Source organism: Columba livia, chromosome 5 (genome assembly GCF_036013475.1).
Source record: "Columba livia isolate bColLiv1 breed racing homer chromosome 5, bColLiv1.pat.W.v2, whole genome shotgun sequence".
NCBI classification, from domain to species: Eukaryota; Metazoa; Chordata; class Aves; order Columbiformes; family Columbidae; genus Columba; species Columba livia.
The window spans coordinates 46318632-46345818 of record NC_088606.1 but is presented as its reverse complement, the minus strand read 5'-3'; the positions used below and the strand labels follow the sequence as shown (position 1 = coordinate 46345818).

Below are 27187 nucleotides of genomic sequence, written 5' to 3'. Positions count from 1 at the left end.
CTATACGTGGTGAAGTGAGGCACTAGCACAATGCCATATCACCCATCCCAGTGTGTTTTCCTGAGGCATCCAAAACATGGTGCATATGTTTACAGAATACATGGACTAATTCCAGAATTGGTGATGTAGATCTGCCTGGAAAAGTTATCATGAATAAGGAAAACTTCAAATGTAGCTTGGTGAAAATCAAAGGCTCTAAAGCAGTTTGAGAGAAACAGTGGTAAATTATATAATTCTCTTTCTGTCCAAATCATAGAATCATTTCAGATGGAAGACACCATCAAGACGATTGAGTCCAACCATAACCTAACTCTAGCACTAAACCATGTCCCTAAGAACCTTGTCTATAGGCCTTTTGAAAACCACGGTGACTCAAACACTTCCCCAGGCATCCTGTTTCACTGCTTCACAACACTTTCTATGAGGAATTTTTTCCTAGTATCCAATCTGAAACTTCCCTGGTGCAACTTGAGGACATTTCCTCTTGTCCTATCACTTGCTACTTGGGAGAAGAGACCAACACCCTCCATGCTACAACCTTCTTTCAAGTAGTTGTAGACAGCAATAAGGTCTCCCCTCAGCCTCCTTTTCTCCAGGCTAAACAGCCCCAGTTCCCTCAACCATTCCTCATAAGACATGCTCCAGGCCCCTCACGAGCTTCATCACCCTCCTCTGCACTCTCCAGTGTCCTTCTTATGATGAGGGGCCCAAAACTGAACACAGTATTCAAGGTGGGGCCTCATCAGTACCGAGTACAAGGGGATGACCACTTCCCTAGTGTTGCTGGCCACACTATTCCTGATACAAGCCAGGATGCTGTTGGCCTTTTCAGCCACCTGGGCACACTGCTGGCTCATATTCAGTTGGCTATCAATCAACACCCCCAGATCCTTTTCTGCCAGGCAGCTTTCCAGTCATACTTCTGCCTGTAGAGTTGCATGGGGCTGTTGTGACACAAATGCAGGATCAAGCACTTGGCCTTGTTAAACCTCATGCAATTGGCCTCGGCCCAACAATGAAGCCGGTCCAGATCCCTCTGTATAGCCTTCCTACACTCCAGCAGATCAACACTCTAACCCAATTAGGTGTCGTCTGCAAAGTTACTGAGGGTGCACTCAGTATCCTCCAACCTGAGCACATCAATAATATAGTCAAATGATAAAAGTGCTAATGTGTCCAGATCTCTCTGCTAAGAACTTTTTCCTGGATTCTTACCTATGCTCTCTACCCCAGAATAATGCATGAGGATAAGTACGTTAAGTCTGCAGTTGTTAACAGGGGCCATGTAAGTACTTCAAGTGGACATTGATAAAGCAACTCTCCCATGAAGTATGCTGATGAAAACTTCTGGTATCATCAGACATTCTCTTACAAGATTATTTTACACCAGTTCCATGTGGTTGTGGGCTGCTAAGAAAGATGATAAATGTAAGTACTAATGTTGAATGTAAATACCGACAATGTATTGCATAAATATCCATAGCACTGCTCTGCTTTACATATCTACATCACATAGTGGAATGTTTAGTCTGGAATCTTAAATAATTAATTGTAGAGTATATTTTGCTATTTGTGTGATATTTCTAGCTATATCCACTTATGCAAGTATGCCTAATGACAGCTATTACCAAGTAATTGGTTGTCAACATCTGACCTTAATCCACAAGAATTATTTTAAAAGCTTGGTTCAAACGTCTTGGGAAAATAACAGAAGCCAGAAACAGAGAAGGCTACAGTGGGTTATGTCTCACATTCTTCACACAGATATCTCCTTTACTAGACCTGATTTCTGGACTGGGATCTAAATCTCAGAAGGACTTCATGGAAGACAGGAGAGCTGCTGGATATCAGACATAAGGAACATGCGGAAATTTAAGAACTTCCTCTAATACTGCAGCCATAGATCTAAACCTAAGCTACCACTATCGGGCAGGGAATGAGAGGAAAAAAACAACTTTTTTTTTTTTTTTTTTTTAAATGTGATGTCCTCTATGGCTCTGAGGAGGGAAAAAAAAAAAAAAAAGGTAAAAAGTCATACACATAGTACATTCCTGTGGCATATTTTCTTTATAATTCTTTCCATTCCAGAAGTGTGAAGGTAATATTTTTCTCTGTAATTCTACAGAAATTGGCCAAATTTAGTCTATTTCTCAAATGGGATAAACTGGCATTGCTCCATTCAAGTCAATGAAACCATAACGACTTTTATTCCAGCTGAAGTTTGTGATTCCTTGTTACCCTGTAAACCAGGTTGATCCATTCTTGAGGTATATAAAGAGGTTCAGATAGCCAATTGCTATGAAAATGCAGCTTTTATAAAATAGGCTTCAACTGATAACGATAAGTCAAATGCTTCTGTTTCAACTCTGTAATAAAGATCCCTCTTCTGATGGTTGAAATTCTGAAAGAATGGTAATCATACATTAGGAAGAGATTTAATTTTGGTTCTTAAAAAAATAAACTTTCATTTTTCCAAATAATAAGTTATCTCTCTAATTTTTCTTTTTTTTTTTTTTTTCTTCCTAGTGCCATGAAATATCAGAGAATCATAGAATTGTTTCGGATGGAAGAGACCCTCAAGATCATTGAGTCCAACCATAACATAACTCTGGCACTAAACCATGTCCCTAAGAGCCTCACCTACATGTCCTTTAAACACCTCCAGGGATGGTGACTACACCACTTCCCTGGGCAGCCTGTTTCACAACCATGGTTGTGAAGCACAACCATCTCCATGAGCAAATGTCTCCTAATGTCCAACCTGAATCTTTCCTGGTGCAACTTGAGGCCATGTCCTCTCGTCCTAAAGGACTGCATATAGGTTGCATTTAGGGTTGCAACTGTAGCTATGAAATTTAAAAAGCAGTCATACCCCACAGTGAATGATGATCTCCAACATTTATAAAGTGTTACATCTGGTGTCCATGGGATTTAGGAAGTTTTACATTGACTAATAAATGGTAATAGCTTACAGTTACATACTGACTTTTATCTAGAAGTTTCCCTGTGAGCTTTAAATCCTACATTAACAAACATAGATATGTCAGAATTACCTCACTTTCCACAGAAATCTAGCTATTTGTAGAGAGAAACATAGCAGGTGTTTTTACAGTATACAATGTTATATCAAGAAATATTGAAGATTGTTATCTTTAGCTGAAATTAAATGCAAACTTTAGAAACATGAGGTATATATCTATGCTCAAATTTGACATACAACATTATGGTAAACTTCCCTACGGTTTTAGAAAGTGCATTTTGGAAAGAGGGCTTGACTCCAAGTGGAGTGGATTTCTCATTCAGTTGTATCATGTTAGAGATCTGTATTTCTGTCAGAACAACACTAGAGAACAACTGTATGACTGGCTTAGAGGAAAAATCTGCTTTTATGGAATTGTTAAAATAGCTTCTTGTAACTCTCTGTATTGTTGTGCAGATAAAATTAATTGCTTTCAGGACAGATGGAAAGCTAGGTATCCAATTTGAGCAGAGTGGTAGTCCACATCTTTTAGTCAACAGTAACATGCATACTGATAATCTATCAGTATTTGCAGAAGTACGTGCTAGATAGTCTCTGACATTTGTCCTGAGTGAGCTAGGGCATGAGTGACTACTTGGGAAAGAGTTAGCCATGAATTATCTTACCTCTTCTTGAAAGCAAACACTGCAAGACATTGGTCATCGTTTGTCAGGATCTATAAACATTCAGTATCTGAAGTTCAGACTGTCTTCAGCAACTGCTGCTTATTTCTTACACAAAACAACAAATTAATGCTCAGTGGCAAATACTGGGATTTAAAGTCCTCTCTATGAGTAACCACAAGAACAAGATAGCAAAGCTCTTATAATTCTTTACAACTCTGGGGGACAGGGGGATGCAATTTTCTGCTGCTCCACGAAGCAGCCCAGCAATGTAAGCTGCAAGACCGCAGTATATGGTAGTCAGAAAAACAGCCTTAATAGTTTCTCTGTAATGTATAAAAGTAGCATGGCAAAACACTTTTCAATTTAACTAAGGGTTTGTCAGGAAATTACAAACTTCATTTTTGTTTCTTAAAGAATACTAAATCCTCCTTTTAAATTTTCATTTACTTGCTGTCTGTCTTCCAAATTGTCAGCAATTCTTTTTTCTTCCCTTGTGTACTACAAATTGCTAAGTCATTTCAAAATTATACAGCAGCAAAAAGAACAGACTTTTTTATTTTAATGGTTTGGGTGCTTTTCTTCTCACCAGGATCATTCACATTTATACTAAACACAGCTTCATTTTTCAAAATGAAATTTAACAAGCAGTACTTAAGAGTGAAAATGGCACTTATTAGACCATGTTCAATTGCTTTTCACTGCTATTTCTTATCTCCCACTTTTTACTGAAAGGCAAAGTAAGGACATGTTAGGGAGTGAGAGGAATAATTTCATTAGTGGCTGCTGAACAGGCAATGCAGATCTGAGAGTTGGTGTAGGGCTGCTACTGTCTTCTTCTTGAAATTCTCATTCTCATGACTTGATTGATTCAAGGATTCTGAACACAGGTTTGTTGTATACTGCATACATGTATGTTGCATACTGCAAGGTATAATGGCTGATTAAATTTCCAAAAATAACACTTTCACTTAATTTCTCTATATATATTGTGAACACAGGGTTTATATCTGGACACAAACTCCAAAGGGCTTCCTACTGATTAGTTTGGGCATTCAGTCTTTTGTTCTCTCATGCATGAGTATGAACTAGCAAATCTACCCCAGGGTGTGGCATTGTGAAGACCTTGTGCCTTATCAAGGTCATCGGCCATGCAACTCTGCTCGTTACATGGTGGCACAATCATCAATATGATGAATGAAATTAAAAGATCTAGACTTCATGCTTCAACTAAAGTGACCTGACTCTCCATCTCCCTGAGAAAGAAGTCCTCTTTTCTGAATGCACACTAAACTTTGCTATCTGGGAATGTTCTTTTAATGAGAAGTTTCCATTTAAATTTGGTGCATGAAGATCAGGTCATTCAACACAAAGTTACAGTAATAGATGCTGAGCCAGTGCCCTATAGCATGAAGAACACCTGTAGAAAGTCCTGACTGTGTTGTAATTGTGTTTACTGCCAAATATAAAATTCACAGGCCAGATCCACAGCTTGTATAAATCAGTTTATTTCCGCTTGCACATGATCTGGTTCACTGCATCCACTTAGTTTCTCAGATCCCTGATCTTACGCAGACAACTGAGGGTTAATAGACTTACACTTAAGACATCAACAACATAGGGGATACTACCTCTCTTTGTTCATTGTTAATGAACAAGAATTAAGATTTGTTTTCTAATATGTGTGGTAATTAATTATTATATTCTTACGAATATTGTATTTAAGGCAGTATTTCTCAAATGTTTGAACTCAATCAACAACAGGGTCAAAAAAATCCTCTACAACTTTTTGTATCTCAGTCCTATACAATAACTGTTGAATTTCTCCCACAAGAAATAAACAACGGGACGTTTCTTGGGGGTGCAGATGATGGTTTTGAGGAATTCAGTGTTTGGTATGCATGAAAGTCTTCTCTCTGGAGTGAAGATGTTAAAGGGTGCAGAGTATAAGTATTTTAATTCCATTTTTCAGTCCTCTCCTCATGAATTAAGACTTGCCAAAGCTATACTGTAAGTAAGTAACAAATTCAGGATCAATACTTAAAGGTCCCAAGTTCAAGTGTTTGTTTGTTTTTGTCTAACCAGTGTGTTGTCTTCTTGTTAGTATTAAATCCACCTCAGGTTTACTTTCGTGATCAGGTACTAAACTTTTGAATTTTAGAAATCAAATGAATCACTTTAACGTCTCTATTTGCCCAGTCAGCTCCCCCAAGCATAACTTGTGCCATTGACCAATGAAGCGATTCAGAGGATTTCAAAAGAGAAATTGGGATTATTGCTTCTACAAGTTTCTATTATATTGCTGTTTGCGACTTGTCCCTTCAGGCAAACGCCATACCCTTTACCAATATCATATTATCTTATGCAATATGCAGAAATCTCTCCTTTCTGCTTAAAGTTACAGATCCATCTTAAAACACAAGTTAACAATGTATACTGTAGAAGATCACAGCCTTCCATTTATCTTAAATGTTTGATCTTAATGAGGCCTGACAGCACTTCAGCTGAGTTAGAACACAGTGTGTAAAACTATCAGAACTGTATTAGAAAACAGTACCCATAATCTTTGATGTTTGATTCCTTTCTTAGTCATAAAAAGACAAGTATGAACTATTAGAATAATTTCTTTTACTCAAAGCAGCTGATTGCAAAATCTAAAAACTACAAAAAGGCTTTCACGAGGGATTGCACTTCAAAAATTATCCTATAGCTGACTGAAGACCTGAAGTTTATTGTTCAAAATGCATCTAAACGCAATTTTGATATAGTTCACAGTATAACTCAAAATATTGGAGTAGGAAGAAAATTATTCATACTCACTTTAAAGGGTAGAATTCTAGGTTTTCTGGACATGAAAATGGTGTTTGTCCAAACAAGTCACTCTTCCAAGGTTTTTGTTTTTCCTACACTTGCCTACATGTAGCATCAGATACCTGTTGTACTGGAGCAATGTGAAAGACCAATCTTGACAATTTAAACTTAAACATGTTATGGAAAAATGGGACTAAAACTTGGCTTTTGTAAGCAGTTTAGGGATTATTTACCCTAACACTTGTTTACACACAGAAAAGCTGAATTGTGTGTGCGACATTTGGCACTAGTGGCAAATCTTAGGTGAAGATAATAGTCCCGTGCCACAAATAATGGGGTTATTATGTGCAGAAGAACTTTTGTGCTGCAATACTGAAGATTAAAATTTACACCCTGCTGTTGAAACATGCTGGGGGGGTCATTACTCAGTCTGAGCTGAAGCTCATTTGATCTTGAAACTCAGCAGAGTAGCTTCCTGACTCAAGATCACAGAGTTATATAGTCTTTTCTATAAAAAGTGAGATTGAAACAAGCAAAAAAAAAAGGCATCTCATCCCAGTAAATTACTACAACAGTATCTGGTTCATTAGTACCATGTCTCATGTGGTGCAAGAAAGCAACTGAAAAGGTTGCAATCCAGCAAACTAAACATGAAAAATGCTCTTTTGTAATTATGAATGAAGTAGAATCCTTGATTTATGGTTAATTATTCCACTGACCATCTGATATATCTATAACTTAAGGGGTAAATAGGTATATAATGCAAAAGGTAGAGGGTTTGCCAGAAAACAAAAAAAATCCATGTTTTCTTTTTAAGTTGCCTTCTTATTATTATTCTTCTATTTTTTCATCATCTCCCCCTGCCTTTACAAAACCACTGCCAATAGAATTTACTGAACAATATCCTGTTATGCAATACACTGAAATGTACACAGTGGTTTTGATTATAATAAACTATTCAGAAGCCTGGAAATACGTTTTGCAGAGCCTGAGGATAAAAATCTAAAGAACTTAATTTCTACAGACCTTAAAAGAAAGTTTTATCCATCCTACAAGATAACCTCAAACCACTATCTAAAATAAATAATTTCTAATTAGGTTCTGAGGAGGAAATTCTGGCCCCAGTAAAATCATTAGAAAAACACTTTCCACAAGAGGTTCATTATACTCCATATGTTTTCAGAAGAAAAGAGATGTAGTTCTGTTCAATTTTTATAAAATCTCTATTATTTCCATCCCTGTTAAAACTACATCACAATCCTATCTCACTCATACGTATTTCCTTGTGGGTCAATTACACATAAGCATAGATACTTAGAGTCTTAGAGAGACAGCATATTTCGCCATTTGCTTGTTATTGCATTGGTTTTTATTATTTTCTTGGAGTTTTTAAAGTCTTCTTATATTTGGCTCAGTCGAGTAATAGATAGATCATCTATTTCTAAGTTAGAAAAAGAACCATGTTGTGATGTCCTCTATCTCTAATTTAGTTTCATCCCTTTTCAAGTTCTTGCTAGTGTTGCACTCCAGATAGAAATAAGAAAAATGACAAAACTGAGAAAGTGCAGAATTATAGTGTGCAATGGATGTTTGCACAGAAGTTCTGAAACTATTACCCATCCTTTGAGATAGTCCTGAGAGACTAGGATTCAACAACCTCAATATTGTGCCATGCAAATGAAACAGAATTGCTTCTGGGAAGAGGCAATGAAATGTGAAGATGAGTGTCTTTGTTATCATTTTCTATTTCATAGAATAATCATGCCTTTAAGCTGCTGAGACCAGTTCCTCAGATACTTGTTTGCAGTGTGGGGTTCCAGACAAATAATGACATTTACAAATGCTATTTCATCCTGCCAAGGGTGGTAGCCTGACTCTCTATTCTGTTGTTAGTTGAGAGATGGATATCTATATGTATAAACTTGAAAAACAAACATATTTCACAGACATGCTTAAAAATGAGGTAGGGACTGGAATTAAGTTTTCAAAAGAGGAAATTAACTCACCTACTCATTCACCGTAGCCTAGCCTTGTTTGAGGGTATTCACATATTCCATTAATTTGAGATCTAATTATGCTCTGCTGCTACATGCAAATGCAGGGAACTGCATGTACCCAAGGAGACATTTCAAAGATCTTACCTCTGCAGAACATCTGCAATACCTTTTCTTAAGTTAGGGGCCAAGACTTGCCTTTACTGAAATGAAGATAATCTCTGCACAGTGAACTGAAAAAGCATTCTCCTCATCAGTGGTGTCTGTATTGGGCCAGAAACAAATATGAGGGAATTCCATTCTGGTGCCCAGAATCAACCAAAATCTCCTTCAATTATGTCTTGTGGAACTGGAAAATATACATTCCTATATGAAGAAAACGTTCACATTTAAAAAAACCTAAGTTGCTAGCTCAATGTTTTCATTACAGTGGCTGAAGAAATTTTTCGATTCTTGTTCATCCTTTAGACTGAACAACATTGAGACTGAACAGCTCTCCAGCGGAGAGGCACAAATATGATTAGGGGTCTGGAGCATCTTTCTTATGAGGAGAGACTGAGAGAGCTGGGTCTGTTCAGCCTGAGAAAAGAAGGCTGAGAGGGGATCTTATCAATGTTCATAAGTATCTCAAGAGTGAATCTCAAGAAGATGGGACCAGACTCCTTTCAGTGGTGCCCAATGACAGGATGAGGGGCAGCGGGCAGAGACTGAGGGACAGGAGGTTCCATCTGAATATGAGGAAAAAACACCTTTACTTTGAGGATGCCAGAGCACTGGAACAGGCTGCCCAGAGAGTTTGTGGAGTCTCCTTCTCTGGAGACATTCAAAATCTGCGTGGACACATTCCTGTGCAATCTATTCCAGGTGAACTTGCTTTAGCTGGTGGGTTGGACTACATCATCTCCAGAGGTCCATTCCAACCCTAGTAATTCTGTGATTCTGTGAGAAACAAGTCTACCAACAAAAGTACAAAATTTGTATAGCCTATCTAAAATTCATCCTCAGTTTTCTAAGACTGAATCACTCAGAAAATCTACTTTGTTGAAGACCTGTTTTTTTTTTTTTTAAACACAATTCTCATGTCACAACTGATATCCTTATGTCCACAAAATACTATTGGTTCTGGATTTAGTTTTTCATTTGAAAAGATAGTCAGCAACATAACAAACATGTACAGCTTCCTGAGGCTGGAATTCAGCATGCATTGAGAGAACCTCCTGAAACTCTGCATTATCAGAGACTCAATCTAAAAATCTGACACCTATGATTTTGGTACTTCTGAAACCCTGAAAATCAAATTATGTTAACAGAGAACATCTTAGTCTTATGATCATCATGAGCATATACAATTCAATCAAAATTATCACAGTCATTAAAAATCAAGTAATCAGTAGAACACAGAAATCACTATGAGTTTCTAAGAAAAGTTGTAGACGGACAGTGCTTTTATAATCCGTTAAAGGTATCTTAATTTGTACATCCTTATCAGGGTTCCACTATTTCAACAAATTGGTGCTTCAGAGGAGCTTTATCTGAACACACAATGTTCCATACCAGTGGCCCTGCAATAAGCAATAAAATTTAATGAAACAACATTAACAGTACAGTGCGCTAGCTTGAGCATTGTGTAATTAAATGAGTTTTGTTAGCTCAGCAAGGGCAATTCCAACCTGTCTGTAAATTCAGATAAAAAGATAGAAAATATATTTTCACCAAGTACAAGTTGTACATGTCCTCTTTGGCTTTCACCATGTTTTTTTCTCAGACCAGTTAAAACAGTCTGTCATTATTATGTGTTCCTAAGGCCAACTCCAGACACAGAAGGTACTCATGGCTCTATGGTCTGTACTAGAAGTAACTGCGCTTTCATTTCGTGAGCATGCAGAGACAGTAAAATAAACTTTCTTCTTCTGCCTCACACAGCTCTCCAGTTATATTGTTAGGTGCTTTCATCTTAATTTGAAACATCAGGTATTGCTCATTTCTTAAAGTAAGATATTGGACTTCATGGTTGTGTGACCTGATTGAAGATGGTAAAACCTCTCCTTGCAGGCAGCAGACTGCTCGACCTCTCTAACCACAGCTGTGGCCTCACTGATCACACTGTGTGCAATGGCATGTCTGCTGGGTGAAATTTATGGGTATGCACTGGAGGCGAGGGGGGCTGGGCAGCTGGGACAGAGCAGCCAGAGTGGAGAAACACTGTGGATAGCTGGCAGTCCCTGCCAGGCTGTACCAGAAAAAAATGAGAGAACGAGGGAGCTGCTGACAGCCCACACACTGGATGATCGGTTTCTTTCTGAAATGAGGAAAGTAAAACAACACTCAGCAGTGATGAAAAGAAGTAAAAGAGCAGCCCTGAACAATCACTTCTCTTACTGTTGCAGGGACTGGCTCCATGCCCAAGGCAAAATTACATCTAAACTCTCACAGGCAGCTGAGCAGCTGAGAGAGAAATGCTGGAGTGTGCAGTGACTGAGTTAAGTTCTCATTTCTACTTGATCCTAAAAGCAGCTGAAGATGCCAACTTCAGGATTCAGCCTAAAGGTTATAAAAATATATTTTTTTGCAGTATGGTGCAGTCAAATATAGTGTTAAGTAATGGAGCAATGCCCCTATAGGAGACTTAAAACTCCCTATTCAGGAAAGATGCAGCTCACAGAACCAATTCCCCAGTGCTGTGCTCTCACATCTGTGCTTCACTAAAACCAAAGAACCTCTATAAGCACTGATGCGCTTCCCAAAAAAGCAGCTGATCTTTCTTATTCATCACTAACAGGTACCACAAGGGGTAGAGGCTTACCTAGATTTAAATGTGGGGGTCAGGGTGTGTGTGTTAGTATTGTTAATGTCTGAAGTGGTTTAAACTCACACCTTTACTGAATTGGACTACAAAGCTACAAAATCCTGCATTTATATAGATAATTAGATTAATTTAGAGCTCCCTTATGCACAGGTTATTTTATAACTGCCATCTGTGCAGGAATCCTACACTTTCCACTGAAGTGCTCTGTACTGCCTACTCTCAGGGATGAGGAAATGGATGAGAATAATCCCTAGGTCGAGCTAGTAAGGCAGTTCCTTAACTGTTTCCCTGCATATAAGTGGACATACAAGTGAAGCTACAGATCAGCTAGCTCCAAGACAGATGAATATTTCATTTTTTAAGATGATGAATGCACTAGTTCATTACAATCTGAAAAATGAAGCTCCTCAGTTGAAATTAAAATCAATCTACAATTCTTCTCTCTCAAGTCAATATGTGCATTTTTTCACTCCAACAATAGATAACATTGCCAGCTGTCTACAGCCATGTTAGCTTTTCTTTATGCTGACTTAAGGTCTGTGAGATCAGCTTGTCTGAGAATAAACAACATACTGTACTCAACTCTTGCCATGGAAAAGAGAGCTGGTTTTGTTTCCTCTCATTTCAAGTTTAATTTTCTCTTTTTAATCTGAGTTTTAAAGGGTCTCACAGAAGTGTCAACTCTGTGTTGCCTGATGATGGAATTTCATGAGTCTAAGGTGACATTTTAGGTTTTATTTTAATAATTTTTACTGTTATCGCTTCCTGCAGGGAAGGATTCTTTTAAATTGCCAACACATTGCTGTGCACAGTAGAGACCTCCCTTGGCTGGATATGAGAGAAAAATCACACACTGATAGCTATTCATACCCCAGAAGTGGGCAGAGAGTAATGTGGAACAAAGCAGTAAGAGAAACTCTGAGCATGGCCATCTTTTGCAAAAAGAGTAATTAGAGAATAAGGCATGTTCTAAAGCTGTTGAGGAAAATGTAATTCCAAGTCTTGTGACTATAGACCAATAATAAATCTATAGCATTTCATTCTGCACCAAACTTAAAAATAAGTTTGTATATGCATATAGGTAAAGCACGCGCAAATACATTGCAACTTTATTTGCATCAACAATACCCTTTAAATAGAACCAGAAATATTCAGCAAAATATGATACACAAGAATTGCAGAAAACTGAAACAAAATTCTCTAAGACTGCAGCTGGCAAAGTCCGGGTCTATATTTTCTAAGCTACTTTGCATTTCAACAAATTTACACTTACCCTGGCCAGCTGATTTCATTAAAATCAATGCCCAGCTCCCAAATGCTATTCTATTAATTGTTATAAAGAAAGTTAACCCCCAGAATGCAAGCTTAAGTGCCTGAACATAGCATGCATGTTGTGTTTCAATGATGGTATATATAAATAGGATTTAATAATTCAAAAATGTATTAATATATAGAAATTATTAACAAAATTATTTTTGTATCTGTTAGTTTCCTTTCTTTTGAGCTCAAAGGCAAACCATTTTTAATCACTTGTTTTCATTTCAGTTTAAATTTTTATTTCTTACACACAAACAAGTACTAATTTTTATTTATTAGAAAGATTATGAAGAGTGATGTTAATCTTAATGGGATTATCAAAGCCACTGGACATGTATTTAAATTTCACACTGTTTAGATACCTATATTTTCTATTGAAGAACATTAAAAGAATGTGCTGTCAAAAGAAAATTTAACTGAAGCCCAAGAGATTATTTGTCTGTTTTTCACCTTACCTTCTTTATATTTTAACATTTTCTGCAGTGTTATCATCACAAGTAGAAGCTTTTTTTTTCGTGCATGAACTGCAGAAACAAAACCTGATTGGTATTTATGCATTGTCTAAGGTGGAGAAAATGCAGATTGCAAAGAGCACATGCACTAGCTATAAATATTCTGTCATCTTTAATATTTTACACTATTATTAGTAACACTGTGTAAGCAGGCGTGTTTCCCAGGATTGTCTTCACACAACACAGAGTCCAAAATTCATGCCTTTCCTGTGGTTAGGCTTTATTATTGCATGAAAAATAACAAAGTAGCTTAACATTTGAAAATATTAATGTTTCTATAAAGACCTCCTCAAATTTAGCTACAGGTAATTTTCCTCCCTCAGGATGCCTTCCTTAATCTTCCTTCTTTAAGACAGCCATTCCTACTTCCTTTATATTTAGGTCATGATAATGAGTTACCTGTCTCGGTGAGTCATTGTGCTGGTATTGACAATTCTTACGAATTTACAATGATATATTGTTTTTAGGTGTCAAATTATATTACTGTCTTGCAGTTTGTCATGATGCTTTCTGTACTTTGAAATGAAAACCGGCCAGATTTCTAGACTGACATTTGCTGCAGAAGCAGCTACAGTCCATGTGTAAATATCCTCTGCACTTTTGCTATTTTTAATAAAATAAAACCAGGCTTCCCTGAGAGTTAATGGCCACCTCCTAGATTTGATTTTATGCTTAGTGGGCTGAATAATAAGACTGGTCAAGAATTTTACAATACATTGTTTTTTTCACAAAATCCTTGGCAATAAGACAAATTTGTCAGGGCTTCCAGTGGAGCAGGAAGTCCGGAAACCATGTCAGCCCCATTTAGAGGCAATATCTAAGACCATCCTTCTTCCTGATGCAGAGTGAGGGGCCTAGCAGCTCTGGCGTATGTACCTTTGAAGCTGGCTAAAGCTGATTCTCCAAGAGTTTCTTCTTGCCCATCTGTGCACCAAGGCTTATATAAGAAGGAATGTTAGTTTCCTCAGCATCTCAGCAATCATTATTTTTTTTTCTTCCTCACTTAGGTTTGCTTGAAACAATATCTCAGACTTCGTAGGTCATGTGGAATTTGTGAACTTCATTCTGTGTCTAATATTTTTTGCTCTTATTTTTTATTTGTGCAGTAATGAGTTTCAGCATCCAGCCAGTTTTACTGCATAATGGGATGGGCACATGTAGGAAGAATGGGATGGTCTGCAGGAGGTTAAAGATAATGCAGATAAATGCATTCTGTAATGCAGGTGAAAAGCTGTGCTGAGAAGAATTGTGAAGCTATAACGGATAACTATATGAAGACAATTTCATAGCAAGCAAAAAAGCACATTCATATCAGGAATTATTAGGGAAACAAAACATTATTAGAAAACAAAAGCATTGCCATTCCCTCTTTAAATGCTTGGCAATCCTACTTCTTGAACATTGTACCACATTTTAGAAAGGATATAGTGGAACTGAAGAAATTTTACAGAACAGTAGCTGAGATTTTGAAAGACATAGAACAGATCCTCTGTGGGACATGACAAAATGGACTACAGTTCTGTAAAAGAAACAGAGGAGGGCAAAATAATGGAAGTATATAAAACAACATGTGATATTGAAACAATTAATAAGAATTGAGCAGTTTTTGCTGCTTCTCTCTATACAAGCATTAGAAAGTAAAAAGTGAACTTATCAGGACATAAAAGGAAATAATTTTTCAGTAAGCATGTTGTTAAACAAGTGGATGCTGGACAAGTATTTGGAAGTGCAATCCAATAAGAGTTATTAAATATAAATCTACTTCAGGGTCAGAAATTCAACTGAGCTGTAAAGTCAGAGAATGAAGAGTACCTAGCTAGGGAAGAAAAAAATGGTTGATCATGTCTAGCTCCTTGGTGTGTTCATGTAATTCCTGCTAGAAACAGAATACCAGCATGGACAATTCTGGGACAGTACTGAACATGTATCACCATTCTTATTGTAACAGAGGCATCCATCATGATAAAAGCAGTTACCTGGATAACCTTACATCATAGAATCATAAAATCATAGAATCATTCCAGTTGAAAGAGACCCTCAGGATCATCAAGTCGAACCATAAGCTAACCTAACTCTAGTACTAAACCATGTCCCTAAGAACCTAATCTAAACACCTTTTAAACACCTCCAGGAATGGTGACTCCACCACTTCCTTGGGCACCTGACAACTGTTTTCGTGAAGAATTTTTTTCTAATATTCAGTCTAATCCTCCCAGCACAACTGATCTTCCCAAGTGAGAGACCTCCTAGTGAAAAGAAAAAGGACAGTGTGTTGAGAAGAAAATGGAAAGAGCTAATACATACCTGACTTTGTTAGATATGAGGAGGTTTACCTTTTTGATTTTGCATATCTGCATGAATTTGAAACGTAATCTGAAAAGAAGTGCATGAGTAAAGTACAAAAAGAAAATGGAGAACACATTCCAGAGAGTGTGAATAATGTTCAAGACAGAACTCTTAAATACTTGATAGTGGTGGAGTCAAGAAAACATAATTAACCCTGTCCAAACTGGATTATCCACATAATGAGTAGGATGTTTTAATGTTGCTGGTATCAGCTAGTTATATGAATAATTTCCAGTTAACTAATCCAGTTTGGGTTTTTTTTGTTAGTTTTGTTTTGATTTGTTTTGTTTTGTTTTGTTTTGTTTTGTTTTTAATAAACCCACACCTCAAGAAATCTATCTAAATTAAAGTAGTATAGACACATTTGTTGAGTCTGTGGAGATGTATTCCAATAACAGAGAAAAATCATAAACAATTCTACAGGTGGTCTAGGAGCCTGTAAAAAAGCCTCTATCAAATGTCTCCAGTGTAACTCTACCAGACAATACATCATACACTACTGTAGTACAAACTATCCAAGTAATAATAAGATTCCACACTATTCAACGCTAGTGTAGAAAGAAACAATTTTTCTGTTGTTGAACAGCTGACATTCTATCAATGTTACACAGTAAAATAAGAAAACAAATAGAAAAGAGTGGATTTGTTTCTCCACAAAACATGTTTTAAAGCTAACCTTCATGACAAAAAACCACAATGAACAGAAATATTTGACGTGAGAATGCTACACACACATATATGAATGTGTGCACTTATATGCACCTGTGCATGGTGTCCACACATGCAAGTCCCTATTTTTCATTCCCACCCCTTCTGCATTAAGTTTCCACCTTTTAAATTTAAACAGCTGACAAGATATTTTCTTTGATCCTTGTTTACGTATTTGTCCAAAATTTAGATTCCAGGAGGGGAATGATCTTAGTGTTCGAATCCTTGATTTAGTGACTGCAGCTATTTTTTACCTACTGCTATTCATTAGAGATTTAGGAACATTTTAAGACAGTACCACACAGGCACTAAACAACATTTACTTTCTACTCAGAATTAGCGTAATTCTGGTGCCAGAGAAATCAATGAAGTAGGAGCAAAGATGATGCAACATCAAATGCTTTCAAATATCTCTCCTATTCATTACAGGCCTAGATATAAACAAATAATAACTAAATTGAAAACCTCAGAGTTTACATCTACTGAACTCTATGTCTTCTGTGTTTTAGAGTTCAAATTATTTTTAGTTTTGTGTTGAAATCACATAGACATTTTTGTGCACTCACATCTTAATTATATTGGGGTTTTTTCCTTTTTCTTTCCTGAGGAACTGTCACTAAGATTAAAATTGTTGTTCAGAGCACATCTAAATAAGAAGGTGACTTTAGGGTTCATTATCTAATTGATCAAAGAACCTACTAATTAAATGTATCTGGGCCTGATCAAAGTAGAGACATAATGCAGAAACACAGTGAAAATGTCAGCTAGGTGCATGTGACTTAAGCCGTCAGGGCCACTGGAGCTTACTATGTAGCTTAATTACATTAAAGCTAAGGTTTTCAAAGGAGCCTAGCAGAGAGAATTGGCTATGTATCTTACATTGCCCTGGATATATAAGACCACGGTTTCGGAATGCCTGCATCTTAGCAATAAGTTCTGTTTCACATGGCTGCTCTTGCCAAGCTTGCTCAGCTCCTACAGTGTTGACTCAGCACATATGAGGTTACTGTAAAATCTAGGATGAATTATCTAAGTAAATGCTCTTCTTCATGGTTCCATAGTCAAAGTCAGACATACAGATCTGATGTATCTCTAGTATTTTTTTAAAAATATCCCTTGTGTCCGTTGTTTAAAAGCAATCAACTGCAACAAGGAATATGCAAAACTGCCTTATGGTCTCTTAAATCTACAGCCAGTAGCACTTTTTTTTCATTAAGGCCTATCTTCATTCTGAAAATACAAACAAACAGCTGACTTAAAGCATCTGCTAATGCCTATGACTCATCTAAAAGAAAATAAGAAAGCAGTGAAGCTACTGTATTACCCGCATGAATAGAACCTTTTCCATACTCAAATAGCAAGACAAAGACAGCGGCTATCATTTGAAAACAGATTTAACAGTCTATGATTGATAACATGGGTTGGAGCCAGAGGTAGCATATGCTTAGATCTATCTGAACAATAACAGGTTGGTCTTACCTATTCTAGACTAACATATTCAACAAAGGATAATATATACTTTGCATTCAAATGTTTCTTATGCAAAGGTGAGCAACATTATTTTTATTACAGTTATTACATATATTGCAGTAACATCTGGAATTCCAAATCATGATGGTAATGCTGAAAGAATCCTACCCCAAAATGCACCCTAAAAGTGAGGACAGATGCAAGATTATTTGTTTAATACCATGCAATAAATCAGGAACACAACTATGACCCAAAGTCACTGGCATCAGTCTTCTGTTCTAACTTCTGGGCAAAACTCCAGTTGTTTAATGATGTGGATAAAAACTCTAAGGCATGGTTCTGCCTGGTGTCACTCTTGGTTAGTGACTAAATGTACATTGCTACAGTGTAGACTGCCCTGAAGCCCAGCAGAGTTTCCCCCTTATTTGATAGAGTAGCATCTCCAAAATGGAAGGAATTAACCCCTAATGCTGTTCACACACAGCTTGCCATGTATCCACTAATTGGTTGAATGTTTGCAAACTTCTAATTACTATGACAGATATGTAGCAATAACCCCTGATAGAGGGATATATCTTCTGTCAGAGATGTGATTTACATCCATTTGTCTGGGTACAGTAGAGATATCTGGTAATAATTCATATGAAAGTATTTTCATAATTCTAAGTAGGATGGATCTCACACTGTGCCTTTTAAACAGAAAACTGATATAGATAATATGGTTTTATAAATTTGAACTAAATGAAAGTAGGTTCCAAAGTAACGATCTAATGAAATTCACTTCAAGGTGAATAGAATAGGAGACAAGGATAGGAGGGAATAAAAAGTAAAACCCTACGTTTTAACATAGACTTTGCATTCAAGCCAGACCTCAGAGACTCTAGCTTTAATAATGTTCACAAACATGGTAATTCTTTCTTATGGGAAGCATCAACTGATTCCAAACCAACTTCTTTCTGAGATTAGTTCAATGTATTTACTACGAGCTCGCTAAAAATGACCAATATACTCTGAATTTCAACTATTGTGGAAATATCTAGCCACTGGATCTGAATCTCTTATCAAATTCAGTGTCATTTCATATGCTCCAGAGACTGCTACTCCAAAAGAAATTAAAACATTATTCCTTTAATTGAAATTGTTTCAGCATTCAACAAAAGTTTCCAAGGAAAGTTCACGTGTATGGCAGGAAAAATGCATACATATATAGTAATATAAGCATGCATGTGTGTATGAACTAAAATATGAAATTCAAGTTATGTTATCAAAGAAATTTAATATCTGACTTGCAGTTTCAGAGGCAGCAGGCAATTAATCATTAGTGCTATTCAATTCCCAGCAGTCATTTCAGTTATTTAGTTTTGAGTTATTTTTACAAGGAAATGAACTGAATAGCTGTCTAAAGTTTAAAAAAAAATAAAAAATAAATAAATAAAAAACAAACAAACAAACAAAACAAACCAACCCCCCCCCCCAAAAAAAAACATATCTTAACAGGTATGTGTAAAAAGACTTCAAAAAATTCTTGCAGACTTTCTTTAAATCTATAATATAATAATCGTAGCAAAAACAAGCATTAGTTCAGGGACAGAAGTTGCCTGCTGTTCCAAAAGTTTAGCAGAGCTAGTGTTTTCAGAGTTCACTGGATGAAGTCAAGGACACAGATTTGAGGAAGGAGCTTCATCTGGCAAATCTACAAAGATCTAAAGGCTTCACTGTCTAATGTTTTGATATCTATAAATGAGACGGAGGAAGCATTGCTTTTTCTCTGTCTTCACTGGAATACTCTTTAGGCAACTGCCAACTTTGCTCATTCCAGGTTCCTCTTTTGTAATGTTAAAAATCTCAAGAGCTCATTAGAAAGAAGCCCAAGACAAAAATATATTTTCCTAATTTCAATGAAAAGGGATTGCCATTTGGGGGTTTACATCTCCCTAGAGGTTTTTAGAATTACAATTTATATAATATTTTGCTATCCAGAAGCTTGCAAGATTAAGACATTTAAATCCTTGAGTACTCTGTAAATGTGCCATCTATGTCTTATCTTATGTAGAATAAGAATTTAAAAAAAAAAAAAAAAGTTAGTATAGACACAAGGGTGACTACTAGCAATGATGGAGCCTGAGCAGTTTTACTGAATCCAATGGTTTAGCAAAAATGTCATTATTCACAAAAATTAAAAAGGATTTTTTATTTGACTTTGGCTAGACTTTCAGAAACAGGCAGGAAATCAAGGAGGCAGGAACAGATTTGTCTCTTGCTCACACTCTACGCCTTTTCCAGAATGTCACCTTCCTTCCTGTCACAAAGAGACATCCAGCCTCAAAATTCCAGCTTTGTTAGATTTTACAACAACTGAGTGAAATTATTTATTGTGTTAACATGGCAAATATCTAGCAGCCTGTTCCCCTTTGTAAATACACAGGAAGAGTACAAATACAGGCACAAAGCAACATCCCTTTATACTCTTCTGCTGAAATGTTGGCACTGCAGCAAAACATTAACAATCATATTTTGAAATATAGGAGTTCTTGTAGGGTAGAAATAGAACTTACAATGTGTAAGTTATGTGTGTCTTGAAAATTAAATAAAGGATGTTCTTTTGAGAGTGGTCATTGCCTCTCCTGTTTCTAGCCAAGGGGAACTGAAGCAGGGAAAGGTGGAATGCCTTGGACACAGACACAGCAGTGGCAAAGTAGAGAGAAGAATTCAGATCTCTAACTTGCAGCTCACTTTATTTTCTCCATAGGAGATGCATTACCTACTAAAAAGGGAGTAGGTTTATCCAGATCAGTGAGCAATTGCTCATCTTAATCCAGCAATCATAGTTCTAACACAGTAACACAGTGCAAGATACCCAGCCAAATGAGAACCCTGTTTTCTGTCCTTTCTAAAAGCAAATTATCCTTGCATGATTTGCAGTGACTGTATTAATTATGAAAACATCTATTTACTTACAATTTTTATAAACCGCTATAAAAGTAAAATAATTCAAACATTGACTCAGTTTCAGTGGCCAAGTGTACAGCCCCCAAGGAATCCCAGCCACTGAGTCGCCCTTGTAAATTAGCAAGAATTGCACAAACACTGTTCACAAATTCAATCATTTCTGTGCCATGCTGCATTTTTATCTCCTGCTCACTTAAAAAGCTGAAGTTCATTCTTATTTAATCCCGTGTAGGTTAGTGAGATGACATGAATGACTTTGCTTAACTGGCACTGACACTATTAATATTTAACTATAGAGAATAACAAAAAAAAGAGCAAAAAGGCTTAGGAATTACACTACTGCTTGCATGACATTTCCTCATGCTCTCTGTTTTTTTAAATATATATTATCTCTTCACCAGCAATTTTTCATTTAAAAATTCCTTTGCACAGTAGTTGTGTTTAATGTAGAGGTATTAGAAGAAAGAAATGTAATAGATCAAGATTCAGGCTACAGTAAATCTACTGTCTCTCAATCCCTATGCACCTTCACAAAATTAACTAGGGCCAGAATTTTCAAAACAGATGTCTATGCGTAGGTTCAGTCCTTGGTGCCCATTTCAGATGTTGTTATATCAGTCCTTTGAGAAATCAGAAACTCAACAGTTCTTAGACAAAACAAAATCAATCTCTTATTATTCTTTCATTTTTTGCTTCCCTAATTACAGGAAACTGAGAAAAATATTCTAAACTGTAATATCACATATTCTCTCAACAACCAAGGTAGCAACAACATGAGAAACTATCATGTGAAAAATAAATAATTATATTCCTGCTATAAACCTGCATTACACCTGCAAGTAGCCATTTGTGAGTGCAAACTTTATAACTAAAGGATAAAAAGTTAGATTTGAAAATTGTTTCTCATATTTTACAAAATGTTTCTTAAATTTTAGACTTCATGATTTAATAATTCTTTTGATCATGATATAAACTTATCTCAGTGATTTAGATTATTGGATAAGTAAACACCTGAATACTTGAGATACTACTATAAGTTCAGTATAAATATGGAAAAAAGGTTGTGTTCTTTTTTTTTTTTTTCATTTTCAAGATAAGGAGAGAGTTTCTAATTCTATAAAAGATATACTACTACAGAGCTTTTCATTACAGCAAGGTTAAAAATGTTAACTGTCAGTGGATTAACAAGGATTTAATTAAAGTTTGTAAATGCTGTGTTCCCATTATTTGTAAAGGAGAATGAAAAATGTGCAGAGTAATTCTTACTATAGTGTTACAAGCCTTCTTCTCTGACAATCTATTAATATTTTCCCCATTTTATTCCTTAAATTCAAATAACTTCCTTTCTTCACTGATAAATAGAAATGATTAAGCAACAATTTTGTAGAGAACTATAGCCCCAGTTGGTTGCCCCTCCTACAGCTAATATTTCAGCTGTAATAAAGTTAGTCATCTTACAATACATTAGATACAATGGTGCCACTCAAATTGTGAATGATGCCAATAACTTGTACAACTTCCTGAAAAGCCACTTTAGCTGTTAAATTCTCCATCTTCATTCTTGTGATTGTTCTAATGGAATAATTTGAAATCAAGGCAGGCTAAAAATATAAATGAGATATAACTAAAATTGAGTATTTTGCTGTAAAACAGGAGGAGCACACCATTCCTGGGTCCTGATCTTACAAGCACTTAATACAATCATGCTTTTATTTATACATGATATTTAGTTACATTATGAGGCTAGATTTTTGTTACATACAAAACTGGAGTAGATTTTATAATAGAAAGGAAATTGAAATGGATAGTTCTTCCTTCATGACATTTAAGTAATAGGAATGATGCCTTCGCATTCAGGAACCTGCTGGAAATCAGATTACATCAACTACACTACAATTGGATTTAAATGTTCTTCAGTAGTGTCTGTCACAATTTTGTATTCTGCACTGTTTTAGATGGTTTCCCTAGATTTAGTTGTGTTTCAGAGCCAATGGCAAAAAATAGAGCACTTGTGTTATAAGATTTTTTTTCCCTACCGAAAAGCATGAAGCTAAGGTCAAAAAGTAAGTTGGGATTTTGGTACCCTCTTTGAAATATTTAATGGTACCAAACAGTATTAATAAACAATCTTCCACACGTTTTGGCTCATTTAAGACTTTCATTCCAGGAAGTATGCCTCACCTATAAACAGCATATTTGCACCGCATGCTTCTAAAGAGCAGATAAGGTTGAAAGGAAAATAATCTGCATTTTTCAAGAGGCTTACTTTTTAATTAGAGACCCCTGTGGTTCATATGGAATGTGAATAATGAATTTTGAAAATTCTCTTTGATACAGGTATGCACAAGAAACAATAAATACTTAGAGGTAGAACTAGGATATGAAATAACTTATTTATGACCCGCAAAATTAAGCACTATTTGTGGGGAGAATAAAACAAAACAGAAGTCCTAGATCTGGATCATATTAGACTGAAACTCAAAAAAAGTGTATTGCTATGAATATTACGTATTTATAAAGCACCTTACAAATGAGAACTTCAAAGGATTTTTCAAAGGATTCATTAATAGATCACAATAATTCAGTAAATTAAATGTCTCACTATTCATTTCAAGGCCAAGTGCTGGGTCCTGCACTTTGGCCACAACAACCCCCTGCAGCGCTCCAGGCTGGGCACAGAGTGGCTGGAGAGCAGTCAGACAGAAAGGGACCTGGAGGTACTAATTGACAGGAAACATGAGCCAACAGTGTGGCCAGGTGGGCAAGAAGACCAATGGTATCCTGTCCTGTATCAAAAATAGCATGGTCAGCAGGACAAGGGAAGTGATCCTTCCTCTATACTCTGCATGGGTGAGGCCACACCTGGAGTATTGTGTTCAGTTCTGGGCCGCTCAGTTCGGGAAAGATACTGAAGTGCTGGAGCAGGTCCAGAGAAGAGCAACAAGACTGGTGAAGGGACTTGAACACAAGACCTAAGGGGAGAGGCTGAGGGAGCTGGAGTTGTTTAGTCTAGAGAAGAGGAGGCTTAGAGGTGACCTCATCACTCTCTATAACTACCTGAAGGGAAGTTATAGCCAGGTGGAGATTGGTCTCTTCTCCCAGGCAGTTAGCAATAGGACAAGGGGGCATGGGCTTAAACTCTGCCAGGGGAAATTTAGGCTGGATATTAGAAAGAAATTCTTTATGGAGAGAGTGATCAGGCATTGGAATGGCCTGCCCAGGGAGGTGGTGGACTCGCCGTCCCTGGAGGTTTTTAGACTGAGATTGGACATGGCACTTAGTGCCATGATCTAGTAAATGGAATGGAGTTGGACCAAGGTTTGAACTTGATATCTCTGAGGTCTTTTCCAACTCAGTTGATTCTGTGATTCTGTATTAAGTGATATATCCAGGAGTGTGCAATATAAAACAACGGTAAATTAAAACTTGGGTATCTCATTTCTCTTAAGAAGTAGAAGCTGAGACTTCAACTTTCTTTTATGAGGAATATAGCAAGGAAAAATGTATGTTTTGTACATGGAGAACGGATTTTGACCATCACAGATTTAAAAGAAAGTGAAATAAAGAATCAAAATTCAGTGAGGACTACTGAGCAGAAGTAGTTTAGAAAAAAATGGAGAGTAAATAATAAGTTTTATACGTGAAGTGTGATTTAGTTATTAACTGAGACAAGAGTCTAATGTGAACTGGAGGTGGCATAGAATCATTACAGGAAATTACATACAATATTGGGATTATTTTGGTAGTAGACATTTGCCAGATACCTACCTGAAGAGGCAAAATGAGGAGGAGATGATAATTCAAATGCAAAACAGGCAGATGGAAAGATGACATAGGTTGCAATCAATGGGAGGTTTCAACAGCTGGCTGGGCAAGTGCTGGAATCCATTAAATTGGATTAGAAAATGTCAGCGGTGCAGCAGCCAGTCAGATTCAGTTTATAGTAGTTTGGCACAGTGGAGAGGTCATGTTTCATTAGGATTAGTCCTGTTTCCTTTTACCATACTTCTTAGAATATCATGCAAGATGTGATACAGATCAAATTTTCACAACTTGTCAGGTTTCTTGTATGCCCTACTGTAATTTTAAATACTTATCTACAGCACATATTTTTGCTGTAGCTATGCTTGCAGCAATATAATTGAATCACCCACACTGCATAGATCATTTAAGCAAGCAGTTAAAATTTTAAAATTCCAAATGTCTAAACCTAGATTTTCTCAGAGCTCTTTAAGAAACAGTATAGATGTATATCTTGTTTTCTTATACTTGCAGTCTTCCCCAATTCTGGATATTCACCATTGATCACTCGCTTCTCTGAAGTACTGTCCACATAACTGGTCACCATCCCCATAGTTCCTTTTCAGAACCCTATGCTTTAAGAAGATGTATATTAAAGCAGTCTGCCATTAAGCCACCCGTACCAAATCAAGCAGTCTCCATATTAGTTTTTCTTCTTTCACCCACAAGAAGAAAGGCAAAAGACAGTATTTTTAATATTACCTCTTATTTTCTCCTCATTTTTCTTAAAGGCTCTAGCTTCCTCATGGCCAGCTCTTTTGCATGTGAGAATCATGAATAAAGCAGTACTACTGATTAACTTGTCAATTAAATACAAGTCTAGGTGCTTTATGAGCTCAGAGTATAAAGGCCACTATGACAAGAGATAATGAAATGCATATGGTAAGATTAATTCAAACCAATCCGGAACACTACATTCCTGGTTTCTTACATATATATTATGCCAAATATCTGAGCCTTCAGACACAAGAAGTTATGGAATGCAGCAGTAAACTAGAGGTCTGAATTTTAGATAGCACTGATTACTCAAAAGCCTCATAACTTGAAAATAAACATAAGATTACATAGACTGTCATGGTATCAGGTGTTCTTATTACTTGAAGTGGTACAAAAAAACTTCTGTGAATGCTCTTGGGCTCATAAAAATTAGCTATATAATGGAACAGCACATGAACTCTTATCCAAAGATGAGAGATGTGTTGGAGTGGCATTATACAATGTCTTACAGGAGTTGTCTTTGGTCTAAGGCTTCCTGTTTCTTTCTGGTTTTCTTGGGGTTTTCTTCTGTTCCCTCAAAGTTATATCTGAACACCTTCCATATCATATGGATTGTAATAGAAGAAATTAATTGTCAAATTAATTTGTTATTTAAACATATTATGTAACTGAACAAACTGACAGAAATCAGGCAGTAAAACAGAAGGAAAATCCCTTCTATTCTCTAGAAAGCTGAAGGCAAACACTGCATGGCTGAAAGAGTCACTTAACAGCTTGTATCACATCATAGTCATAACATGTAAGTATCAAATTTTACCCTGCTACAAACTTGAAAAAAATCAGTGACTATACCGCATTTTATTTCATCACACTGAGGCCACACTCTGATATTGATAGATCTCTTGCAGCACTGGAAACAGCTTAGAATTTCTGATGGGAATCATTTACTGTGATGAGCAATATCAGCAAGAGCATTTGTGATGAAGCAAGTTTGGCAGCAGCTCCAGAGAGATGCTGAGAAAGAATTTAAGCATGTATTTTAGGTCTATATCCCTCAGTGGGTTTGACCCAATATGTTTTTGGGTTCCCCAAATATGTGATGTCTCGGGAAACAAGACAGTAGTTCCACAGGACAATAGCATGTTACAGAATAACCTGTGTGTAAGTAAATTTGCAGTAGTCTTTCATAAACTAATAAGTTACAGTGCCATATTTAAATACACTGACATAAAAATGTAAGGACAGCACAAGGCCATGCAGATCTCAAATACTCAGTGTAATAGTCAAATGTAATAATTAAGGATTAATTTAAAAGTCTGAGATTAGCAAAATTAATCACACGGTGCAGAAAGACTTCACAAGCAGATAAGAAAAATTATATAGGAAAGAGGATGAGGCTGCACAGCCATTAGCTGCTCTCTGTGATAGCTCATTAGGTTAGCTTTTACCAAAGGAGTCAAACCTAAGTATTTGTGTGTAGTAGCTGAAACATAAAAAGCAAGCAGGAAGCTCCTGCTGGGAACACAGGGAGAAGAGCTCTCAGATTTCTCTGCATGAGGTTAGAGAAATGTTTGGGGATATGTTCCCCTGTGGAGTTCAATAGCAAAGTAACCATTAAACAGCCAAAAGAGTGGCACCACTAAGGGACAAAGACAAAAAAGGCAAAAAGCCTCTACAGCAGCAGATATATTGTGCTACCAACAAAAAGTACAGCACTGAATCTAATGGTCATTTCTGGTGTGTTGCAATCACGCTGAGGCAGATTAGCAAGGGATTAATATTAAAAGTACCGCAGAATCACAGAATCACAGAATGTTAGGGATTGGAACAGACCTCGAAAGATCATCTAGTCCAATCCCCCTGCTGGAGCAGGAACACCCAGATGAGGTTACACAGGAAGGCGTCCAGGCAGGTTTTGAATGCCTCCAGAGTAGGAGACTCCACAACCTCCCTGGGCAGCCTGTTCCAGTGTTCTGTCACCCTCACTGAGAAGAAGATTCTTCTCAAATTTAAGTGGAACCTCCTATGTTCCAGTTTGAACCCATTACCCCTTGTCCTATCATTGGTTGTCACTGAGTAGAGCCTGGCTCCATCCTCCTGACACTAGCCCTTTA

The 27187-nt window shown here is 36.7% G+C and overlaps 1 protein-coding gene across 47 annotated transcripts in view; it reads right to left on the bottom strand.

Annotated features, from left to right (window-relative positions):
* LRRC4C (leucine rich repeat containing 4C) overlaps positions 1-27187 on the bottom strand; it is a 611011-nt gene that overhangs the window by 41643 nt on the left and 542181 nt on the right. The window contains exon 1 of one of the 47 annotated variants that reach the window (XM_065064824.1): positions 24324-24428. The exons of the other annotated variants lie outside the window; for them this stretch is intronic. The gene's annotated coding sequence lies outside the window, so the exon portion shown is untranslated. Of the gene's footprint in view, positions 1-24323; positions 24429-27187 lie in introns of those variants that run through there. 47 annotated transcript variants of the gene reach the window in all.